Raw genomic sequence first — 23,719 nt, forward strand, 5'->3', positions numbered from 1 at the left:
TGCCCGAGCACAATGGCCTCTGCCTACACACATTTTAAAAAGTGGCCTCTGGATTCCCCTGGCGGTCTAGTGGTTAAGACTCCACGCTCCCAATGCAGGGGGTGCGGGTTCAATCCCTGGCAGGGGAACTAAGATCCCACATTCCTTGTGGCATGGCCAAAAAAACAAACAAACAAAAAGATTTAAAAGTGGCCTCACAGAGTAAGTCAAGAGGGAACAATCAGCCCATAAAAATGCTAACAAACCATTGCAGGTTAGGGAGCAAATTCTAGATGGCAAGCCTGACTCTCAAGGTCTTTGCTTAATAACTTCCACTATATACAATTTAGACAACCTCATATTTGCGGTGTTCTGAACAGGGCCATCAGTGACACAATTGGGAAAGAAAGTCAAAAACATTCCCCAACTTATTGAACTTAAAGACCGGGGGCGGGGGGCAGCTCTTTTTTTTCCTACTGAGTATCCCTTTTACTTTCTCCCACTTTGAGGACATAGATATTTTCAAATTTTTGGCACTTGATCACACCAGAAGAAAGAAGTATCCAAAAGAAATTACAGTCATGAAAAAATACAAATAAACAACCAAATCTTTAACACTATGCTTGGGAGTCCAGACCATAGGACCACCTTGTAAGCAAAACTACTTTATACCTGGTCGTTAGCATGCCTTGATAATTAGAATCCTTTGGATGACGTCCAAGACAGAATTCCATACCCAATTCTATTTTAATATTCAGAGCACTAGAGAAGTGCCAATTTGTTTCCCAAAACAAAGATAAGAGCCACCCAGGGGCTCTACTTTCTAAATGAAATCATATTTAATAACCCCCAGCATATCATTTGTATCGGCCAAAACATTGCTGCTATCCCATTGAGATTTATGTTAGGGAAAGCAGCAAACGGGAAGTCACAGGACAGCTTTGTCATTAGCTAGGTTTATGACCAAAATACTGATACAGAGCTCTCCTACCTAGGCTGGAGAGCACTGCTGAGGCTCAAGGTCCAAAAAGGGTGTCTCTTTGCCCCAAATCCAAATGTAAGACAAGAGGAGAAAAGAGATGGCCTGGCTTCCAATGCTATGTACTAGAGGGCCAGGCTCTGACCCATGCAAGGAGAAAGCAAAAGAATGTCAACGTGCTGCCCCAGCTTTGTGGAGGAAGGTAAGAAGAAAGAGCCACGTCCCTGTGTCTGACCTCTGAATACAAGGACTCTGTAAGCTGGAACGCATGAAACATCCTGGCCAACCTCGAGGGTCTAGACAAGTCAAACACGCACTTGTAGTAGGGTTCCCAGGCACCAACAGTACTATCAGTAAGGAAGAAAGTGTGCAGTGTGTTGGTGAGCATGCTGGTAGTAGGCAATTTGCCATATCAAGCTGACAGAGACAGCTACAGGGGCTGAAGAAATGGAGAGCTAGGCATCAGCGTTCGAATTGTGAGTTTCCCACTTCCCAACTTTGTGACTTTGCCAAGTCACTTCTCCTGGGCCTCAATTTCATCATCTGTAAAATGAAGCTGGTAACGCACCAGCCTCACATGGCTTAAATGAATTAAAACACTTAAAGCACAGAGTAACGACTGGTACATCTTAAAGAGTCTGTGAGCTACTATTATTTACAACTTTTCTTTGATGGTTTGAAATTATTACCTTTAAAGCCAGAAATGGATTACAGATTAAAAACAGGACTTTTTTTAAACAAAAAAAAAATGGTGGTGGGGGTGATGAGATTGATTGGGCTGGAGATGAAACAACAAAAAATAGCATACTGGAATCAAATGAGTCTTTCTCTAGCAATTGACAGTACATAAAATGAAAATAATGTACCTAAAATGCTCTCACGATGTCATTTAAAGGCAGAATAAAATGGTGGCTGAATTTGTTATAGGCGCTAAGCTTTTATCATGTTAAAACAGTGCACGAGTCATCAGCAGAGTTGAGGCAGTGAAATTTTTCAAAATAGTTCTGTGGTCCTTGCCAAGTTACAACATCATTTTGAAACAACACACAGTGAGCATAAAAATAAGGCTCTTGGTTCTTTCAGCAAAAATTAAACAACTTAATGTTATTGAAAAAATTATGCAAACAAAATTTAAATCTGATTATATAAGTACACATAGGATCTATCAAAGCAAGATGCCACAACGCTGCACATAGAGAAAAGCTTACTAGAAAGAAATACACATGGACTTCCCCGGTGGCTCAGTGGTTAAGAATCCGTCTGCCAATACAGGGCACATGGGTTCGATCCCTGGTCCAGGAAGATCCCACATGCTGCAGAGCAACTAGGCCCACGCGCCACAGCTACTGAGCCTGTGCTCTAGAGCCCACAAGCCACAACTACTGACCCCGTGTGCTGCAACTACTGAAGCCCGCACGCCTAGAGCCCGTACTCCACAAGAGAAGCCACCACAATGAGAAGCCTGCGCAATGCAATGAAGAGTAGCCACAACTCGCCACAACTAGACAAAGCCTGTGTGCAGCAATGAAGCCCCAATGCAGCCAAAAAAAAAAAAAAAACAATAGACAAAAGACCTAATCAGACAATTCACAAAAAAGGATATCCAAATGAGTATTATAAATATAGGTAAAGGGTCCCCACGTAGTCACCAGGGAAATGCAAATTAAAACTGCAATGCCAGGGCTTCCCTGGTGGCGCAGTGGTTGAGAGTCTGCCTGCTGATGCAGGGGACACGGGTTCGTGCCCCGGTCCGGGAAGATCCCACATGCCACGGAGCGGCTGGGCCGGTGAGCCGTGGCCGCTGGGCCTGCGCGTCCGGAGCCTGTGCTCCACGACGGGAGGGGCCCCAGTGGTGGGAGGCCCGCGTACCGCAAAAAAAAAAAAAAAAAAAAAAAAGACAACATCAAGTGTTGACAAGGGTGTGGAGCAACTAACTCCCTTACATTGCTGGGGAGAGATAAATTGGTTCAAACATTTTGCAAAACTGTTTGGCAATATTTACTGAAGTTGAACATAAGCACTCCCGATGAGGCAATGATTCCATGCTGAGTTACATACCCAAGTGAAATGCATACAAAAGTCCACTGAAAGGCATGTACAAGAATGTTTACAGAAGCACTATTCATAATGGCCAAACATAGGAGACCACCAAATGGCTGTCAACAGAAGAATGGATAAGAACATTCTGATACCCTCACACAAGGGAATGTGATGCAGTAAGGAGACTAAATGAACCACAACTACACAAAACCCAGTGAATCTCATGAACAAAACGTTGACAAAAATAATCTAGCCACAGAAGAGCATGTACTGTATCATTCTGTTTACATAAGTTCAAAAGCAGGCAAACCCAATTTGTGGTGTCAGAAGTCAGGATAGTGGTTTGTCCCAGAAGATAGAGACTAAGGCAGCACAAATGGGATCTGGGGTTGTGGTAACTTTACGAAAATCCATTAAGCTGTAAGTATGGCATATTTCAATAAAAAGTTCACATTATAAAATGCTTAGTAAATGTTGATCTACTGATATTGCAACATAAATGGAAGTTCCACGAAGGGAAGGGATATTTGTCTCTTTTATTCATTGATGTGCCCTATGCATCTAGAACAGTGCCTGATATATAGGAGGTGCTCAATAGATATTTACTGAATGAGTGGTAGATAAGCAGACTGCTCCAAACATGTAATTGTACCATCACGTGAAAAAGCTAGAATAGAGGGCTTCCCTGGTGGCGCAGTGGTTGAGAGTCCGCTTGCCGATGCAAGGGACGCGGGTTCGTGCCCCGGTCTGGGAAGATTCCACATGCCGCGGAGCGGCTGGGCCCGTGAGCCATGGCTGCTGAGCCTGCGCGTCCGGAGCCTGTGCATCCTGAGCCTGTGCTCCGCAACGGGAGAGGCCACGACAGTGAGAGGCCCATGTACCGCAAAAAAAAAAAAAAGCTATTATAGAATACCAGAGCACACATATTTAATGAATTGGTTCAAGGACTGATGTTATGCGAAGTCCACAATTTACCTGCATAAGATTATGGATTTTATATATCCCTAAAGGGTATATCTACTTTTTTGCCTGTTTTTAATATATATTCTGCCAGGTAACTATGAAGAAGACTTTTAGCATATAAACCACTTATCGCTTATTCAACAGGAATATGTCTTTAAGTATGTTGATAAGTTTTAATTTATTTCCAAAAAGTTAATAATAACGCAGTGAGCCCTTTACTAAATAAACTGAAGAAGTAGGGGCTTCTAACAATGCTGGGACCACAATGTTTCCAACTATAGTCGTTCTTATTCTAGTTAGACAAGCTCTAAGCATTAATAAGATGTCAGCATCTTTCAAAATAGGGTTGAATGATGCCATACAAACTGTCAATTTTATTAAGGAGCAGACTTTAAATTGCAGACTTTTCAGAAATGTTTGTAATTTTATTGGCAGCAAGTATCATAATTTCCTTTTTTAACTTAAAGGCCAATAGCTGTCTCAAGGCAAGGTACAAGTACCAATTTTTCAAATAAAACAAGAAATCGGTATTTTTTTAATGAAGGAATTTGCTGCATAGACACATTTCCATTTTGCCCTCCTTTCTTTAATAATAAAACACCTGAGTTTTAGCTGGACCCACGACCATCTAGCCAAAGACTTATACAATTGACTCTTGAACAACATGGGGGTTAGGGGCGCCGATCCCTGACCAGTCCAAAATCTCTGTATATCTGTACAGTCGGTTCTCTGTATGCACGGTTCTGCATCACGGATTCAACCAACCTTGGATAGTATAGTACGTGTGGTACATATTTAATGAACGAAGTCCACGTATAACTGGACCCACACAGTTCAAACTCATTTTGTTCAAGGGTCAACTGTATTTCCCAGTCTCCCTTGCAGCCAGGTGTGATCATGTGACAAAGTTCTGGCGATTGGGATACAAGTGAAAATGTTATGTACCTCTTCTAGGTCATGCCTATAAAAAGAATGGGTGGGTTGTCCTGCTGTCCCTTTCCACATACCCACTGGCTGAAGTGTGGACTCATAACCACCTTAGACCATGACCAGAAAGCCACGTGTTGAGGCTGGCAGGGCAGAAAGAGAGAATGTGCCTGGAGCTCTGAACTTAAGGAGCAGATTAACCCTCCCAGCCCTGGACTGCCTTCCTCCGGATCATTGCATGAAAGGGAAATAAACTTCTATCTTGTTTAAACCATAATATTGAGTGGTCTCTTTATACAACTTACATTAAACCATAATGAATACAAACTCCACTAACTAAAATATCCCTGAATTAAAACATAATACACTCACTTATATAGCTTTATAGTTTCTCAATTCTCCACACCCTGAATGGTAGACAAAATAATGGCCCCCCAAATTTCTTTGGAACCTATGAATGTTAACTTACATGGCAAAAGAGACTTTGCAGACGTGATTAAGTTAAGGATCTTGAGATGGGGAGATGCCCGTGGAGTACCCAGGTGGGCCCAATGCAATCACAAGGGTCCTCATAAGAGGGAGGCAGGGTGATCAGAGTCAGAGGAAGAGATGTGATGATGGAATCAGTTTCAAGTGCTGCACGAAGAAGATGGAGGAGGGGCCGTGAGAAAAGGATAGCAGGTGGCCTCTGGAAGCTAGAAAATAGAAAAGGCAAAGAGACTGATTCTCCCTTAGAGGCTCCAGGAGGAATTCAGCCATGCTGACACCTTCATTTTAGCCCCTTAAGGTTCATGACAGACTTCTGACCTCCAGAGCCATAAGATAATAAATTTGTGGTAACTTGTTGCAGCAGCAATAGGAAACGAATACACTTGACATGCTTCAGCCACATGGGTCTTCCAGTTTGTCAAACACACCAAGCTCTTTCATGCCTTAGAACCTCTATCCATGCTCTTCCCACTGTCTGCAATTGTCTGGAATAATTTGTCTTCTTCCAAATCATTAAATGTCAGGTTTCTTCTTGCCAACAGGGCTCATTCTAAATGTTACCTCCTCAGAGAGGCCTTCCCTGACCACCAGATCTAAAGCAGTCACCCCTATTATTCTCTCTCACAGTATACTGTTCTTTTCCATCATAAAAATCCATTACTGGGCTTCCCTGGTGGCACAGTGGTTAAGAATCTGCCTGCCAGTGCGGGGGACACGGGTTCGAGCCCTGGTCTGGGAAGATCCCACATGCCGCAGAGCAACTAAGCCGGTGTGCCGCAACTACTGAGCCTGTGCTCTAGACCCCACGAGCCACAACTACTGAGCCCGCGTGCCACAACTACTGAAGCCCACGCACCTAGAGCCCACGAACTGCAACAAGAGAAGCCACCGCAATGAGAAGCCCGCGCACCGCAATGAAGAGTAGCCCCTACTCGCCCCAACTAGAAAAAGCCCGCGTGCAGCAACGAAGACCCAACACAGCCAAAAAAAAATTTAAAAAATGAACAAAATGTATGTGATTGTCTTACAAAAAAAAGGACAGTGAGAGATCAAAGATTCCTTCAAATGACATCACAAATTGTGTCATAAGATACAGATTTTAAGGGACTTTCCTGGCAGTCCAGTGGTTAGGACTCCACGTTTCCACTGCAGGGGGCACGGGTTCCATCCCTGGTGGGGGAACTAGGATCCTGCATGCCGCGCAGCACAGCCAAAAAAAAAAAAAAAAAAAATACAGATTTTAACTGGTTAGAAACTCTTTCACTGACTCTCCAAATTGTACACTTACTGGTTAAAAAAAGAAAAAAGCTTTTAAGGTACTGCTAATGATTAACTTTGGAACTAAAATGCCTCATGATTCCTCTTACATTATTCTAGATGAGTTGACATTCAGATGAGTCATAACACTCTATGGCAAGCTATTACAAACTATTACCATTTGCAACTTATTACCTTTGAAACTATCTGTATGAGCTAAGATTTTTTTTTTAACTATAACTCTAAAGCAAAATACAAAAGTAAATTGGCTACTGAAAGCAGGGTCACAAAGAAGCACCTGTATACCCACGTCCATAGTGGCATCATTCACAATAGCCGAAAGGAGGAAGTAACCCAAGTGTCCACCAAGGGATCAAAAGATAAACCAACTGTGGTATATACATACAATGGAATACTTTTCAGCCTTAAAAGGGAAGGAAATTCTGACCCGTGTTACAACATGGATGAACCCTGAGGACATGATGTTAAATGAAATAAATCAGTCACAAAAAGACAAATACTGTATGATTCCACTTATATGAGGTACCTAGAGTAGTCAAATTCAAAGAGACCAAAAGTAGAAGGGTAGTTACCAGGGGCTGGGGGAAGGGGAAAAACGGGCGTTATTGTTTAATGGATAGAGAGTTCTAGTTTTGCAAGATGAAAAGAGTTCTGGAGATTACTTGCATAACAGTGTGAATGTACTTAATACTATTGAACTGTACACTTAAAAATAGTTAAGATGTATGGAGGTTTCTTAGAAAACAAAAATTAGAATTACCATATGATCCAGAAATCCCACTCCTGGGCATATATCCAGACAAAACTATAATTCAAAAAGATACATTCACCCCTATGTTCAGAGCAGCACTATTCACAATAACCAAGACATGGAAGCAACCTAAATGTCCATCAACAGATGAGTGGATAAAGAAGATATGGTACATATATACAAATGGAATACTACTCAGCCATAAAAACGAACTAAATAATGCCATTTGCAGCAACATGGATGCAACTAGAGATTGTCATACTAAGTGAGGTAAATCAGAAAGAGAAAGACAAATACCATATATCACTTATATGTAAAATCTAAAATATGACACCAATGAACCTATCTACGAAGCAGAAACAGACTCACAGACATAGAGAACAGACTTGTGGTTGCCAGGGTTGGGGGGCGTAGGGGAGAGATGGAGTGGGAGTTTGGGGTTAGTAGATGCAAACTATTACATATAGAATGGATGGACAACAAGGTCCTACCGTATAGCACAGGGAACAATATTCAATGTCCTGGGATAAACCATAATGAAAAGGAATATAAAAATGAATGTATATATATGTATAACTGAGTCACTTTGCTGTACAGCAGAAATTAACACAACATTGGAAATCAACTATACTTCAAGAAGAAAATAGTTAAGATGATATATTTTATGTTATGTATACTTTACCACAGGTAAAAAAATTTTTAAATTTAAAAATAAGTAAACTGGGCTTCCCTGGTGGCGCAGTGGTTGAGAATCCTCCTGCCAATGCAGGGGACACGGGTTCGAGCCCTGGTCCAGGAAGATCCCACATGCCGCGGAGCCACTAAGCCCGTGTGCCACAACTACTGAGCCTGCGCTCTAGAGCCCGCAATCCACAACTACTGAGCCTGCCTGTCACAACTACTGAAGCCCACGCATCGCAACAAGAGAAGCCACCACAATGAGAAGCCCATGCACCACAACGAAGAGTAGTCCCCGCTCGCCACAACTAGAGAAAGCCCACGTGCAGCAACGAAGACCCAACTCAGCCAAAAATAAATTTACTTAAAAAAAAATAAGTAAATTGGCTACTGATACTGACATAAGACTACAACTTATATATGTATAAAGAGAAGCATAAATCTATTAATAATGCTAGCTTCGCTACTTCTAGGTGTGCTTAAAATTTTCCATTAAAAAAAAAGGAAGAGGAGGAGGAGAAAGAGAAGATTGATTTCTATTCTGCCATACAAAGCCCAGGTCAGCCCACTGATGTCCTCCACTTTGAATAACTCAGCCAGTAACTCCTCCAACCCTGGCTGGGGCTGGAGATACATAGGGGGCATCAGGACCATCAGCAGGTGAGGTCTGGAATTGGTTATGCTGCTCCTGACCCAGGATGCAGAGTGACTATGGTAAAAACTGAACACACACAGCTCTGGGCATTGCAGTTCTTCCCTAACCCCCACAGTCACCCATAGAAAGGTACTTCTATCCCAGTTCCTTGCTTTTTTTTCCTAGCTCTCTCTTGGAAGAGAAGCCTATTCTAAATCTGTCTACCTACCTGAGACCTTCACAGCCTGCCTCCTTCCTGCCTTTTCCTTTATAATCCCAGACTCTGTGATCAATTTCTCCCTCAAGGAACTAATAATAAAAATATAGCAAACACTTAAAGAGGACTCATTGTGTGACAGGCACAGTTTCAAATGCATTACATATATCAGGTCATTGAATCCTCACAACAGCCCTATGATTTCAGCACCACTTTAACACCCACTTTACAGATGAGGAGACTGAGGCACTGACTGGTTTAAGTCACACATCCAAGCTGGCACTGCCAAGGGAGTGGAGGAGCTGAGATTCAGATCCCGGTACTGGGGGCCCAGAGTCCTTGGCTTTCCCCCGTATTGGATATCTGTATCTTTTACAAATAGAACATTCATATCTCTTTCTGACAAATCCAGCTTGACCGACCCTTGCTAACTGGCCAAGGCTTCTGAGTACTTTATTCAATGTCAATGGCCGTGATGGTCAAGCAGCTGGAATTGGAAAAGCTGCAGCCAGAGAAGCCCTGCTGATGATGACAGAAATCCTGGCTCCCTGAGAGGGTCCTGCATCCATGCCGTGGTGTCCCCAGCCCTTGACCTCTGAGCAACAGGGTATGTGAGCTGGGAAGGCAATTCTGATCTGCACACCAAATGGTACAGGGAGCATCCGACACACCTGCAGAGTTCAGTGTAATGGTATTTGACCCATGCTAAAAGTCTCCCACTTGAAACGAGAAAATGAGTATTTGTATATTGAGGGCGACACAGAGAGGATACATTATAGTGTGACAGATGGAAATGGATTTACTCAGACATTAATAGTATCTAGACAAGTTTTCAAGCACACCTGGGAATACATTACTGACACATTACAGGAATACACTTTTATTCCCATAGCATGCAGAAAAACACTTTACCTTTACAATTCGAAAGAAAACTGCATTCCAGGGGGTGGAGGGAGGAGGAAGTGGATGAAGGCAGTCAAAAGGCACAAACTTCCAGTTATAAGACAAATACGTACTAGGGATATAATATACAACATAATAAATATAATTAATACTGCTGTATGTTATATATGAAAGCTGTTAACAGTGAATCCTAGGAGTTCTCATCACAAAGGAAAAAATTTTTCCTAGCTCTTTAATTTTGTATCTGTATGAGATGGAGGTTCACTAAATTTACTGTGGTAATCATTTCATGATGTAGGTAAGTCAACTCATTATTCTGTACACCTTAAACTTACACAGTGCTGTGCATCAATTATATCTCAATAAAACTGGAAGGAAGGAGGAAAGTGATGGAGGGAGGGAGGGAGGGAGGGAGGAAAGAGGGAGGGAAGAAAAAAAACTGTAATCCAATGACAGGCAAAATCTTTTAATTTTGTCTTCTGGAATAAAACTCTAAATTTTTGAAAGTTTTGGGCATCGTTGGTGAGAGGAGAGTATTTTTGGCAAGAAATTAACCAAGATCAAGTCTCTTCTGCTATCATTTCCACGTCATGTGGCTTACCATTAATATGCTAATCCTTCCTGAATATATTATATATACATACATACAATATACATTTATATATATATATATATATATACACGCACCTAAACATATATACATACTTATCTCATCATTTAAAAGTTAATTCCTCCCCAATTTATTATACATATGTACATATATAAACCTTTTATATACATTTGTGTATACATTTAATAGAATGCCAACCAGAATCCTAAGGGACTGGGTTGGGAATAGGGGAAAATGATTTAAAAGCTCATATGGAAGAATAAATGGCTGCAAACTGACTGGCAGGACATTTTTTATGGGGTTTTTTTTTGTTGTTTTTTTTTTGCGGTACGCGGGCCTCTCACTGTTGTGGCCTCTCCCGTTGTGGAGCACAGGCTCCGGACGCGCAGGCTCAGTGGCCATGGCTCACAGGCCCAGCCGCTCCGCGGCATGTGGGACCTTCCAGGACCGGGGCACGAACCCGTGTCCCCTGCATCAGCAGGCGGACTCTCAACCACTGCGCCACCAGGGAAGCCCATGCCAGGACATTTTTAAGGGAAAAAATAGTGAAGACTTATCTTACTCAATATTAAAAATTACTGTAAAAATACTAAAACAAAAATAGTCTAGTATTATTACAGGAATAAATACATAGATCAGTGGAGTAGAATGGAGAGTTCAGAAATAGATCCAAAGATATATGAGAACTCGGCACGTGAACAAAAATTCCACAAAGGTGGAATTTCAAATCTTTGTCAAAAGGTTGGATTATTCAATATATGGTGCTGACATAGTTGCTAACTATCCAAACAGAAGCAAAACTAGATCTTTACCACATACCATGTAATAAATACAAATCAGAATAAGAATAAATGAAAATTCAGGAGAGCTTTATATTATCTTAGAGTGGGGGAAACCTTCTGAAGCAAGATAGGTAACCCAGGAACCATAAAAAAAAAAGACAGACATACACTTAAGTCTATTTTTTAAATCTTAACTTTCTGCATGGCAAAAGAGACCATAAACAAGGTGAAATATTGGGAGAAACGGGCAAAGAATAGGAATAGAAGAGGAAATCTAAATAGCCGAAAATGATGAATTATGTAATAGGTTGTACAGTCTCATTAGTAGTTAAAGAAATGCAAAATAAAATACGAGTTTTTACCCATCAGATGGGGCGGGTGGAGATTAAAAGGCATTTATATCTAGCGAGGTTAAAGATCTGGGGAAACAAGCATTCTTGTATACTGTTGGTAGAAGTATGTTACAAATTTTTTGGAAAGTTTGTAATGTCAAATTTTTTAAATATCAAATAAATAACAATAAGTAAATGCCAAATAAATAAATGTCAAAATTAAAAATATACATGCCTCTTTTCCCATTGGGGAATCTATTCCTTGAAAATTAAAGCACCAATACTTAAGAATACTTGAGTACAAGCAAGAATGTTCATTGGGACATTTCAATAGCAAAAGAATGGCAACAAATTGAATCTCCACCAACAAAGGAATAGTTTGAATAAACTATAGTTCATTTATCCATATAACCAGGCAATACAATGTAATTAACATTACACTTATTTTAAAAGAATGCTAAGGAAAAAGCAGACCTTTACAACGAAGAAATCTGGTGGTCACTACCTGAACCAAATCGTCAAATTACTTGGAGTAGAACAGTCTGATGTTATACAACAGAAGTACACAGAATCATCTACAAACTATTCTTACCAAATATGGAAGTTTTTTTTTCTACTTGCCATTGCCAAACGTTTTGCCAAATTCCAGGAAACAAATAGAATAGAGGAACGAGTTAAACACCACCCTGAGGAAATAATCAGACAAATATAAAATGTGGGATATTCTACAAGACAACTGAACTGATCTCTTCCAAAGGTTCAGATTAAAGGGGAGGGACCTCCCTGGTGGCACAGTGGTTAAGAGTCCGCCTGCCAATGCAGGGGACACGGGTTCGAGCCCTGGTCCAGGAGGATCCCACATGCCTCAGAGCAACTAAGCCCGTGTGCCACAACTACTAAGCCTGCACTCTGGAGCCCACGAGCCACAACTACTGAGCCCACGAGCCACAACTACTGAAGCCCGCGCACCTAGAGCCAGTGCTCTGCAACAAGAGAAGCCACCACAATGAGAAGCCCGTGCACCACAACGAAGAGCAGGCCCCCCTCGCCGCAACCAGAGAAAGCCCACACGGCAACAAAGACCCAACACAGCCAAAAATAAATTAATTAATTAATTTTAAGAAAAAAGAAAGTGGGGGGGGGAAGGTAGGGAACTATTCTAAATTAAAAGAGACTAAAGAGGCAAAAAACTAAAACTGTAATGTGTAAACTTATTGGATTCTGGTTCTAAAAAGGTAGCTATAAGGATATTTCAGGCACAATTAGGGAAATTTGAATATAAACTGGATATAGGAAGATAAAACAGAATTGTTGATTTTTTAAGGTATGATAATGGTCTTGTGGGTATGTATGAGAAGGTACTTATTTTCCTAGAAAAATGTCCAATTTACTCTGTCTCAAATGATTCAGAAAAAAATATTAGATTAGACTGTTACCCAACTGCCATTTTTGTATGTGGCAGTTGAGTATTGGCAACTTTACGTGGCACGTCCTGATAAATGGGGGAAGGGGAGCATGAACACAGATATAGTAAAACGTTAACAGTAACTGACTCTGGGTGAAGGTTATATAGGTACTCATTACCATTATGTCACCTTTCACAATAAAAACTGAAGAGAAAAAGCAGATCTACGTCCACTGGCCTGGATGGAGAGGTGACACATTATTTGTTTTTGTTTTTTTTTTTAATGCTAAGAAACACATATAGAAGAGACCCATCAATGAGTGGAATGGGGACTACATATACATTTCTATAGATATGTCCAACCATGAAGAAAAGTGTTCATTGTGAATTAAGCTATTAATATTGTTTATCTGAATAGAGGAAGTAGAGGAAAAGATTAATAACATTTGCTTTATGTACCTATGAATTGTTTCACTTATCAAAATAAGAATGTTTTACTTGTGGAGCTTTTGAAAATCTAAATACACACACACACACACACACACACACACTCTCATACTTACATCAAATCCCAGAAATCTGGGGGATAGATTGTTTTTCAAATAGGGGTTGAGAAATGGAATACTCCCTGTCGTATCAGTAAACAAAGGATGTCACAGTCACCCGAGATTGCAGCCACCAGCCTATGGTGAGCTGGTGAGCTCTGAGGGAACTCAGGAAGGAAACAAAAACACCTGTCATCTAGCAGCCATCAGACTGCAGCCACTCCCAAGGACGGTGAGCCCCGAGGGAACTCAGGATGTGAGTTTCTCAGGATACTGGCCCCAGATAGCTGAGGTGCATATCAAAGGAACGATTTTAGTGAGCCCAGACTCTTGCATCTTCCCATACGTAGAAAAGCACTAAATTCCTTGAGACATCTAGATTTCTTTTATTAACAGTAATCTTTTGTTCCTACTACCTGCCCTTTGTTATAAAACTCCTATATATCCTAGCTCCCCCCTCGCCTCCTCGGAGAAGGTCTCTCAGGGCTACTTGAGATGCTGCCTCCCAGGCTTGAAGTCCTAAAAATTCCTGCCGCATAAAGCGTAACTCTCAACTTTGGTTGTGAATATTTTTTTTTTAGTCGACAGGGTCTACAAAGATATCTCCCAGAATTTTTAACCCTGTATTTTCATTTAAGTCAGGGGTTGGCAAACTATACCCTATGGCCAAATCTACCCTCTACCCATTTTAGTAAATAAAGTTTTATTGGAACACGGCCACGCCCATTCACTTACATGTTGTCTATGACCAATTTCACGATCCAATGACAGTTGCTGAGTAGTTGTCAAAGACTGTATGACCCTCAAAGCTCAAAATATTTATTATCAGGTCCTTTGTGGAAAAAATTTGCTGATTCTTCATTTACATAGTCATCTTAACTGATGTCCTGGGTCACCTGGACTGCCTTATAATGGAAGGCTATTCTCCTATTTCTGTGTGCTAGTTTTCAGATGAATTTATAATCATTTCGACCAGAGGTAAGACCGCTTGAATTGTGACCTAGTGAAAAAAGAATATAGGTAGGCTTAAAAAGTAGCTTCAGAAAAGCAACATCACCCTTTACTTTAAATTAATATCGTGTGGGACTTCCCTGGTGGTCCAGTGGTTAAGACTCCACGCTCCCAAGGCAGGGGGCCCAGGTTCGATCCCTAGTCAGGGAACTAGATCCTGCATGCTGCAACTAAAGAGCCTGCATACGGCAGTGAAGATCCTGCATGTGGCAACAAAGACCCTGTGCAGACAAATAAATAAATAAGTACTTTTTTAAATTAATTAATATTGTTAATTTAACTGTTGTGGGTATACTTTGCTAGTGTTTCATATATCTTGCTTGATTTGGCTTTATAAGAGCAAAAAGCAGGACTTAGAACTGATGTTATGTTAGCATATAACAAAAATAATTTAACACTACAGTCCAAGAGACTTTTTTTCTCTTAAAAGGGTCTGGATATGTTTGTCTGAAAAGCTCCATAATAAAAGTATAAAATTAATTAATCATATAATTAAAGGAACTGTAATTTACTCATATTTGAGAAATACTTCCTTTTAGTGTTGAAATCACAGCCAAGAAAACTGAAGCTAAGAAAACTCTCTCTCTAGGTCTAATTATGCAGGCTGAAGTACTGATTCAAACTTGCTGTATTTGTTATATATTTAAATAATATACTATAGTATATAAAGGGATTTCCTTCCTTGGATTTCTTTTTCTAACAAGAGACTCAACTTCCACGCGTAGGTTTAGCCCCATCTTCCCCTCTAATTTAGAAAGTGGTCTATTCTAAATCATTTCCAGACTCCCTCCCATATTTTGAATTTATAACTGAGAAATAAATTCTTTTTACCTTCACACACAGTCCAAACACTTCACACACAATTCACAAACACTACACTAACACTCAGTTGATATCCTAAACTTGAGATCAACACACACAAATGCTTTCAGCTACTAATGGAGATATTTTAAGGCTGACTTTTTCTCCAAGCAAACTAAAATGCAGGATTTTTTTCAAGGCCATTACATTTGGGCATGTTTCAAACACTTCTGAAATGAGCACTAGCAAAAATTAACTTCCACAAGGACCCTGTAACAGACACATCCTGCAAAATGCAGTCGGATTCCATTGGCTCTGCCTCTCAGCATGCTCCTCAACCTGAGAAGCCAGAGTGAGGCGAAGCAAGATGCGTGTCTGCAAGGAAGATGATGCAATAATCATGTGTCTACAATTCCATTATGGTATAATTAATTTTAATTACACATTAAATTCTGCCTGAATTAAAAGACTCGCATAGCTTGAATCTTGTTTGTGTTGCCTCTAATTTTACCATGTTATTTTGAGAAATGTAAAATAACAAACCTTCTAAAGCAAAATGGTGACTTTAGGGACCCTGTTCTTAGGGGCTCTTAAAAGCTCAACGGTAGTCAGCCCAGCCCATTTTTCCCATTCCCCGAAGACCAGGTGAGGGGTGTTCTGCGTCCCTTTCTCCCATTCCCAGGCTCGGAGGCAGTCAGCCGGTGGGAAAGGAAGTGCGGATTGCATAGCCAGTCACGTGACGGCAGTGGGCGTCACCCACCCTGCTCCTTGTGTTTATGTTTCTCTTCATTGTTCTGAAGACACACTAGAGACTTGGCGTTTGCTCCTTTTCCGTGCACCATTGTGAGAATTTCCTGGGTTCTCTTTCAATCTTCCCTCTCTTGCTTCCACAGGCATTTACTAACCTTTTTGGAGCTTCTCCAGGCACACCCAGCAACTCCCGCAAGAGCAAAGGATCTTCCTAGAAGGCGGAAAGCTGCACCCACGGCAGCACCTTTCTTATGGTACGATTCAGACACAGCCTGTATTATCTGTGAGGACAGTATCATGAGATCGTTTCTCCATTTGTACCTACTGAACCATGGTGCAAATGAGGACTTTTTCTCCTCTCCTGTGGAGATAGGAATTCCAATGTTCGACATCTTGCTGAGGGGAAAGAAAAAAGTCTGGAATTATAAGAAAGCCTTGGTCTCTAGAAACATAAAAACCGAGTTGTGGTTTATACGTTTTAGCATGGCATATTTTGACACTGAGAAGGACAAATTTTGCTTCTCTTTAAACAGAAAAGAAAAGAAAATGTTCACTAAGAGCCATGCACCTAAAGTGGAACGCTACCAACAGCTCTATGCTCTGTGTTATATGAAGAACTCTCAGCAGAGGAACTACAGCAAAAGTGGCAAGAAATGCTGGCCAATGCCCTCTGGAAAGGAGGAAGACATCAAACACCTGCCGTGAGAAGGATGATGAAAGTGTATGGCGACTAGAAAACAGGAGACACCACATGCAAGCTTTATCCACTCCATGAAGCCCAGCAGTACATCCACATCCTTCCTAGATAACGTGGTGAAGTGGGACATTACTCCGTGCAGGGGCCCTCAAAATCCCAGAGAAATGTACGAACTTAGTCTCGTTCTTCTTGATTTTCCTGCATTTTCCAGGGTGGCTATTGAATCATAAAGCTTCCCTTAATAGAAGACATACCATGTTCATAGATTGAAGGACTGGATATTGAAGAGACGTCACTTCTCCCCAAGAGAGGCCAGAAACAGATCCATACATATACTGTCACCTGGTTTATGAAAAAGGTGAGGGCTGTTGTAGTACTGTTAATATACTTTTTCCTTGATCTGAGTCCTGGTGACATCAGAGTGTTGAGTCTGTGAAAACTTAACAAGCAGTACATTTAGGATATGTGCAATTTTCTGTTTGTATATTATTTTTCAAGAATAAGTTTATTTTCAATCCCTTTATGAGAGAGGTCGAATGACATTTTTCAAAGATTAAACTGTTGGTGTTCAAAGCAAAGGAAAAAAAAGAAAATATTCAAAATTTGGATGAATTCAACAATGATCTGGCTCTTAATTTCTCTTTTAAAGAGTTTTAAGTAGTTTGCCTCTTTTATTTTTTTTTTTTTTTTTTTTTTTTTTTTTGGTACGTGGGCCTCTCACTGTTGTGGCCTCTCCCGTTTCGGAGCACAGGCTCCGGACGCGCAGGCTCAGCGGCCATGGCTCACGGGCCCAGCCGCTCCGCAGCATGTGGGATCTTCCCAGACCGGGGCATGAACCCGCGTCCCCTGCATTGGCAGGCGGACTCTCAACCACTGCGCCACCAGGGAAGCCCAGTTTGCCTCTTTTAAATATCTAGGTACTATTTGTTTTTCTCCATTTGTGCAATATTCTGGTCTCTTTTCTTGGTCTGTTTATCTTCCCCATTCCTTTTTCTACCCATATACTTCAAAGCAAATGAAACACTATTGATTAACAAGTCTTTTCTATCATGCACGTAAACGTAGTGCCCCAGCATCCTTTCCTCCAGACACTGTATCAAGCTTCTTTGTTCACAGAAGACCACTAGAACAATTGCACTGAAGGAAAAATATAACTTAATAAGTGCTAAAAGGTCTCACTTCAAATGTTTCCTCTTTGCCCGCTAAGAAAATTCTTCCCCTGTCTTCGCATAGAGCACACAGTTCTTCCTAAAGGCCAATGGCAGTGGACCTGTTACACCTTCTGTGGTGAAGTCACTTATCTTTAGCTGAATGCTTTCATGGATAACAATTAGGTTTTGCAGGGCACCTTGTAAGCAAGCAATAATCATTTATTACTTAGCTCCATTTGGAAATCTGCAACCCAAGGCTCACTGTAGTCAATAAATAGTGGAAAAAAGGGCATTCTGGCATGAAGACTGTTTATATGTTATACTGGATTTGTGCTCATATTCCATTAAACTTATTGAAGAGACTTGGAAATTTGATTGTTTTCTATTTCTGAAATTCTAGTCACCTAGAGAACCATCCCCAAACAGCAAGATGTACGGCTCTACATATCATGTGTGCCTCTGCAAAATGAGGGGCATAGACAATGGCAACACAAAGATATATTAAAAAATACATAATGTAACTTGTCTTAATATACTTTTCTGAGTCTAAAAATATGCCAGACCAAAAGAAACATATTTACATAAAAAGCAGACAAGGTCAAATAACAAAGAAAGCCCTTAATTAGTTGTAATCAACTTTAATTTGCATACCGTATATAATTCCTAAATGATTGTTAATAATAACTTTATATAATGGACTTCCAATTTTCATGAAAATGGCACATTTTGATAAGCAGACACAAAACCCTACTACTAATAAGGTTTAATTTGCATACATTAGACTGATTATCCAAACAAAAGGATTACAGTATTACTTCTCCATACCTTTATGTCCTTATTATGCACATTTATTAACTTCACAAAAGCTAGCTGTTAGTGACAAACAATAGCCATGGTTGAAAGAGAAATCTAAGGGATGAATAAGGTACATTTTAATGCTAAGGAGCAAAGTTTATACATCGTAAATGCTGAATTTAACTCTTTGTTGGCTAAAGAGGCTTAAATTCCACAAGGGGTGCTTAATCCTCTAAATAAACCACCTTGTATTTGTTACCTGAGAAAAAAATTCCCTAACACACTTCATCTCTCCGTTTTCGTAAGGAATTTATCTCGAGCTAAGAAGTCCCGACACTGTAGTATGCTGAGAATTCATGAACAGCCAGAGATTTAAGCTTTAAATGTGTATTTCTAGAGTGCAGTGTTAATAAATATATTTCAACGAGCTTAGTTTTCAACCGAGTAAATAATAATATAGGTGGCATTAGTATTGATATCGGTTCCTAATGGTATCATTTATACCCTGCAATTAAAGTTTAAGTGCTAAATAAAGCAGAGGAGATCTGGGTTGGCTTTTCTTATACGTGAACACAAATGAAGCTCACGAGTGTTTGGAGAAGAGCCAAAAAAACTTGCAACTTCACCACAAGCTACTTCCGGGGTTTTTCTCCACGCTTTTGCTACTTGGCAAGATACACAATTAGAACACCAGGAAATGGCTTCCAAAGAAGGCAAGATACACTGGAAGCCCCAGGAACTGAACTGAACACCACCGAGGTTAACTCTGACCCTTCTGCACATAATATCAAAGATAAGAGCCATCTGGTAGAAAGGTGTACAGCTCAGTATCCAGTTAGATTCTTGCTAGTGTTGTGCTGAATGTTCTATGCTTAAAATACAAAAGAAAAAGACATCTTGGCTGAAGGACAAAAGGCTTTAAATCTTCCCGTGTTTCCCATAAACTGATGCTCTCTGCTCAAGAGTCCCAAAGCACTACCAAGGGCTGGGTTAGGAAGGGGATGCGTTTTAAGTGACAATCCTGCATTGAACAGGATCCTCCAACTTTCCCTCTTGCATTTCCAGAACCTAGAAAATACCCGATTCAAGGGATGAGTTCAATACCCACTTGTCAAACGAATGAACACTGTACAGGAAATGCCGGCTCCAGGATGCCGTGCTCTACTCCCCAGCCCAGATGCAGCTTTGCCAATGGATGTTCATCGTCTTTATTTGATCACGTGTTCTAGGAGTTTCCCTCAACTGCTACAGGTATTTGAGGTGAAACATCTCTAAACCAAAATAAGACCAGAGGCTAATAGCGAATTTCGCTCATCAAAGTGAACAAAGGAGTTCCAATGAATTCTGTTTCTCCCAATATGGACTTAGAGGCTTTAAATCAATTTCAAATTGGACAAGTAGCAGGAAATAGTCCTCCACCATTTGGCGTAACAACCACCACGCAAGACCCATAACAAAGCAACCAAACAAATGCTACTGCTCTGAATAGAGCCATTACCGAGACCCCAAATTAGAGTAGTCAGAAAAATGCTCAAAATACCACAGTGAAACAAGAATTGTTTTTACCATTTGGTTAATAAACTGACATAAAATGGTGATAGTGTCTCTAATCAATACTATTTTGCCAACCCCAAAGTCATTATCTGAATGTGCCCAAGATGTCTGCATTGAATTCAGCGGGGTCACTACATACAGAACAACACAGAACTGTGGTCCTGAAAATAAATAAATATTTAGACGGCAACTTTCTTTCCACCGACTCAAAGGCTTAACATGTTAATCACAGTATTATGTCCTCAATTATCTCTCTACGTGTGGATTTTCCAATCGGGGAAACTCTGGCCCAGCCTGGCTCCGGGCACGTTCCTTCTAGCCAGGAGCAGAGCTGGGGGAGGGGAGCGCAGACCCCTCCTCCCTCCCAGGCAGCCGCTCTTTGCGCTGCTCCACCAGGCCACTGAGAGTGAGGCTGCACTTCTGGACCCAGACCCATCACAAAATCATAACACAACAACGTGAGACAGGAAACGAAGCGGGAACCTAACTTCCATTAGCATTTCCTTTGCTCAAACTGAGAGCACATACTCCCAAAGAAATAAATTCACATTCCAGTTCTCTTTCTACCTTTTCTCTGTGCACTGTGGAAGAGAAATAAAGATCTCTTTGTCAGTTCAGATGGGCGGCTTTTCATGTGCGATGCTGCAGAGCCGAGAGCACTTCAGACTCTGCAGAGAACAAAGGCCAGCTTGCCTACTTACCTGATTATGGAGAAATGTCCATCTTAGCACTGTCTTCGCCTGATACACCAGCTGCCACCGGCATTCAATCACATTCCAGCAAGACTTCTAACAAAGGTATGAAACCCACCTCAAATTTGAGAAGATAAAAACTCATAAAACGAAAACATATGTAGATTATTGTCCTGTTAATCCCACCTTCCAATCCCCCAATCACTGGGGCCTAAGGGGGCTAGCTAGAGCTGAAGCCAGGCTCCAAATGAGTCATTTGAAACATTCAAATTCTATGCATACCATTGTATCTCATCTACTTGCATGAGAATATAAATGCATTGTACATTAGTTTGCCTGGGATATGACGCTACTGAACCTACCATCTTTAGCGTGCTAATTCCATTATGTAGTATTTTCCCTTCCTCTCAGTGAAGACTTATCCAATCTGCTTTTCAACCACCACAGTATTCTCTAAGAGTTAAAAACTGAATTACTTCGTTGAGGTTAAGAATGCTAGATGGAAGCAAATCCTTCTGATGAATTTCTAAATGCCTTTTAGAAACAAGGATGGGAGCTGGAGATGGTAAATTTTGTGCTTATTATTTTCTTTCCTTTCACTTAGCCCAGGATTCCAGTTTGTGAAACTGAGGTGTCCTTACTGCATATCCAAGTGAGTGAGTTTTTAGGGAAAAAAAAAAAAAAAGCATTTGGCACACACACAGCTGATGTCATCACACCGTCTGAGAAAACTATATATCCAGGGACATTTTACCGATGCCTGGGGTGATCATGAATCCCACTGCACCCTGGACAGTCCTTCTTTTTGCCTGTTGTCCTGGAGAACTATTAATAGCACCCCTTTTCACACTTCAGAGAGTTCTGGTTTGGATGATAAATTATATAGTCCATTTAAGTTATTTCCCATCAGTAGCATATGTAAGCAAGTATTGGGTAACATAATTTATGGATGTCTGTGTTGAGGGTCCTTCTCAACTTCTAAAGCAGAAGTTCAACTTCATATTGATAAACCATACTATTGAAACCAAGCAGGACCCTGCGGGGCCTTCCTAGACACAAAAGCCCTTCTGTGTCCCCCATTTCTTGTTTGTAGGAAAAGGACTTCAGCCTCCTAGACCTTCCCTGAGTTCCACAGGGCAGATTCCAACAGTTGCTAATCAGGGAAGTGAGGGAATGCAGAAACAAAGGAGGAGCAGCTAAGAAACAATAGTGCACCAGAGATGGGGCGGCATCCTGGTTCCTCCTCAAGGAATATACACAGCAGTATATCTCTGAGTCCTTCTGCAGGAACTAAGGCCCCCACCCAGGGGGAGGATGGTAACCTCAGGCTGAGCATAGGATTCCTGGAGCACCGCCCTGTTACCTCACCACCAACCAATCAGAAGAAAGTCACACAGCCTGGAGCCCTCACCCCAAATTTTGCCTATGAAAACTTCTCCCCCAAAACCATCAGAGAGTTCAGGTTTTTTGAGCACCAGCCACCTGTTCTTGCTCAGCCCTGCAATAAACTTTCTCTGCTCCAAACTCTGACACTTCAGTTTGTTTGGACTCACCGTGCATTGAGCACACGAACTTGCGTTTGGCAACACCATACTGATACTTCATATCAATATTTCATATTGACACTAACATTTTAAAATCACTTTCAGGTACTTTGATTTTTTTTTCTTCTTTTGGATCCATACAACAAGACCCCTATAAGTGTGAGCAGAGGTATTAGTATCCTTATTTACAGCTAAGACAAGGATCATTGATGTGCATAAGACCAGACAGTAAGTCTTCTTATTCCTACTCTAGAGGCGCTCTTTCTAGTAAACTATAATAGAAACCTATGGAAGAGAATTGAGATCTGACTCTCTTTGATACAGCATTCAGCTTATTATTCTAAGTTTTAACTCAAGCTTACTTTCCTAGCAAAAGGAGGCCTTGGAAACAAACCCTACAGTTTTTTTGTGGCCTGACAATGACCGTTTCACGAGAATTGAATTTCCTATCTCTCTGGATCAAATAAAATTACAACCCGAGATTAAAACAAGATCTGTCCATCAGATTAAAACAAGACTTTTAAAATTATAACGTGAGTGAGGTTTGGACAGTAGAAGGAAAGGGACTCAGGGCAGTGTTTATAAGGCTTTACATGTGAATTCAGACAAGTTGTTAAAGTCTTGAAGCTCTGTCCTCTAGATTAAAGAGAAATGGATCACGGCACAAACATTTTCCACCATGGGCGTTTCCTAAAGCATTATCTAGCTAGTGGTTTCTTTACATGCATCCTAGAGGCATTGGGACCTAGGTCACCACAGAGCACTGAAGACTGAACGTCCACTTGCCTTGACTTCCAGGACACCGGGCCCTCCTGATTCAACCTCTCTGGCCACTCTCCATCCTTCTCTACCAGACTTTTGAATTTGTTCATTCAACAGCATTCCTCACAGCTTGGTCCTAGACACTCCTCCCTTCTCAGCCATCAGTAGAAGCTATCAACTGGCAGAGGTGCGCCACTTCCAATACATGTGTTTTGTTTGGCCCTGATCAACTTTTTAAATTGAGCCAACATTTAAAACCAAGACATTTTGTGGTAAAATCCAGATTCCTGGCCTCAGCTGAAAAATCCCTATAATTATGATATGGCAATATACAGCTGGAGTAGACAGTCCCAGTCACTGACTCAAACAAAATATGCATGTGGCCTACATTCTCATATGTTACCTGCCTGGCCCCTATGGGCACTGGAGTTTGCAATCGCTGTTCCACAC

Source organism: Delphinus delphis, chromosome X (genome assembly GCF_949987515.2).
Source record: "Delphinus delphis chromosome X, mDelDel1.2, whole genome shotgun sequence".
NCBI lineage: Eukaryota > Metazoa > Chordata > Mammalia > Artiodactyla > Delphinidae > Delphinus > Delphinus delphis.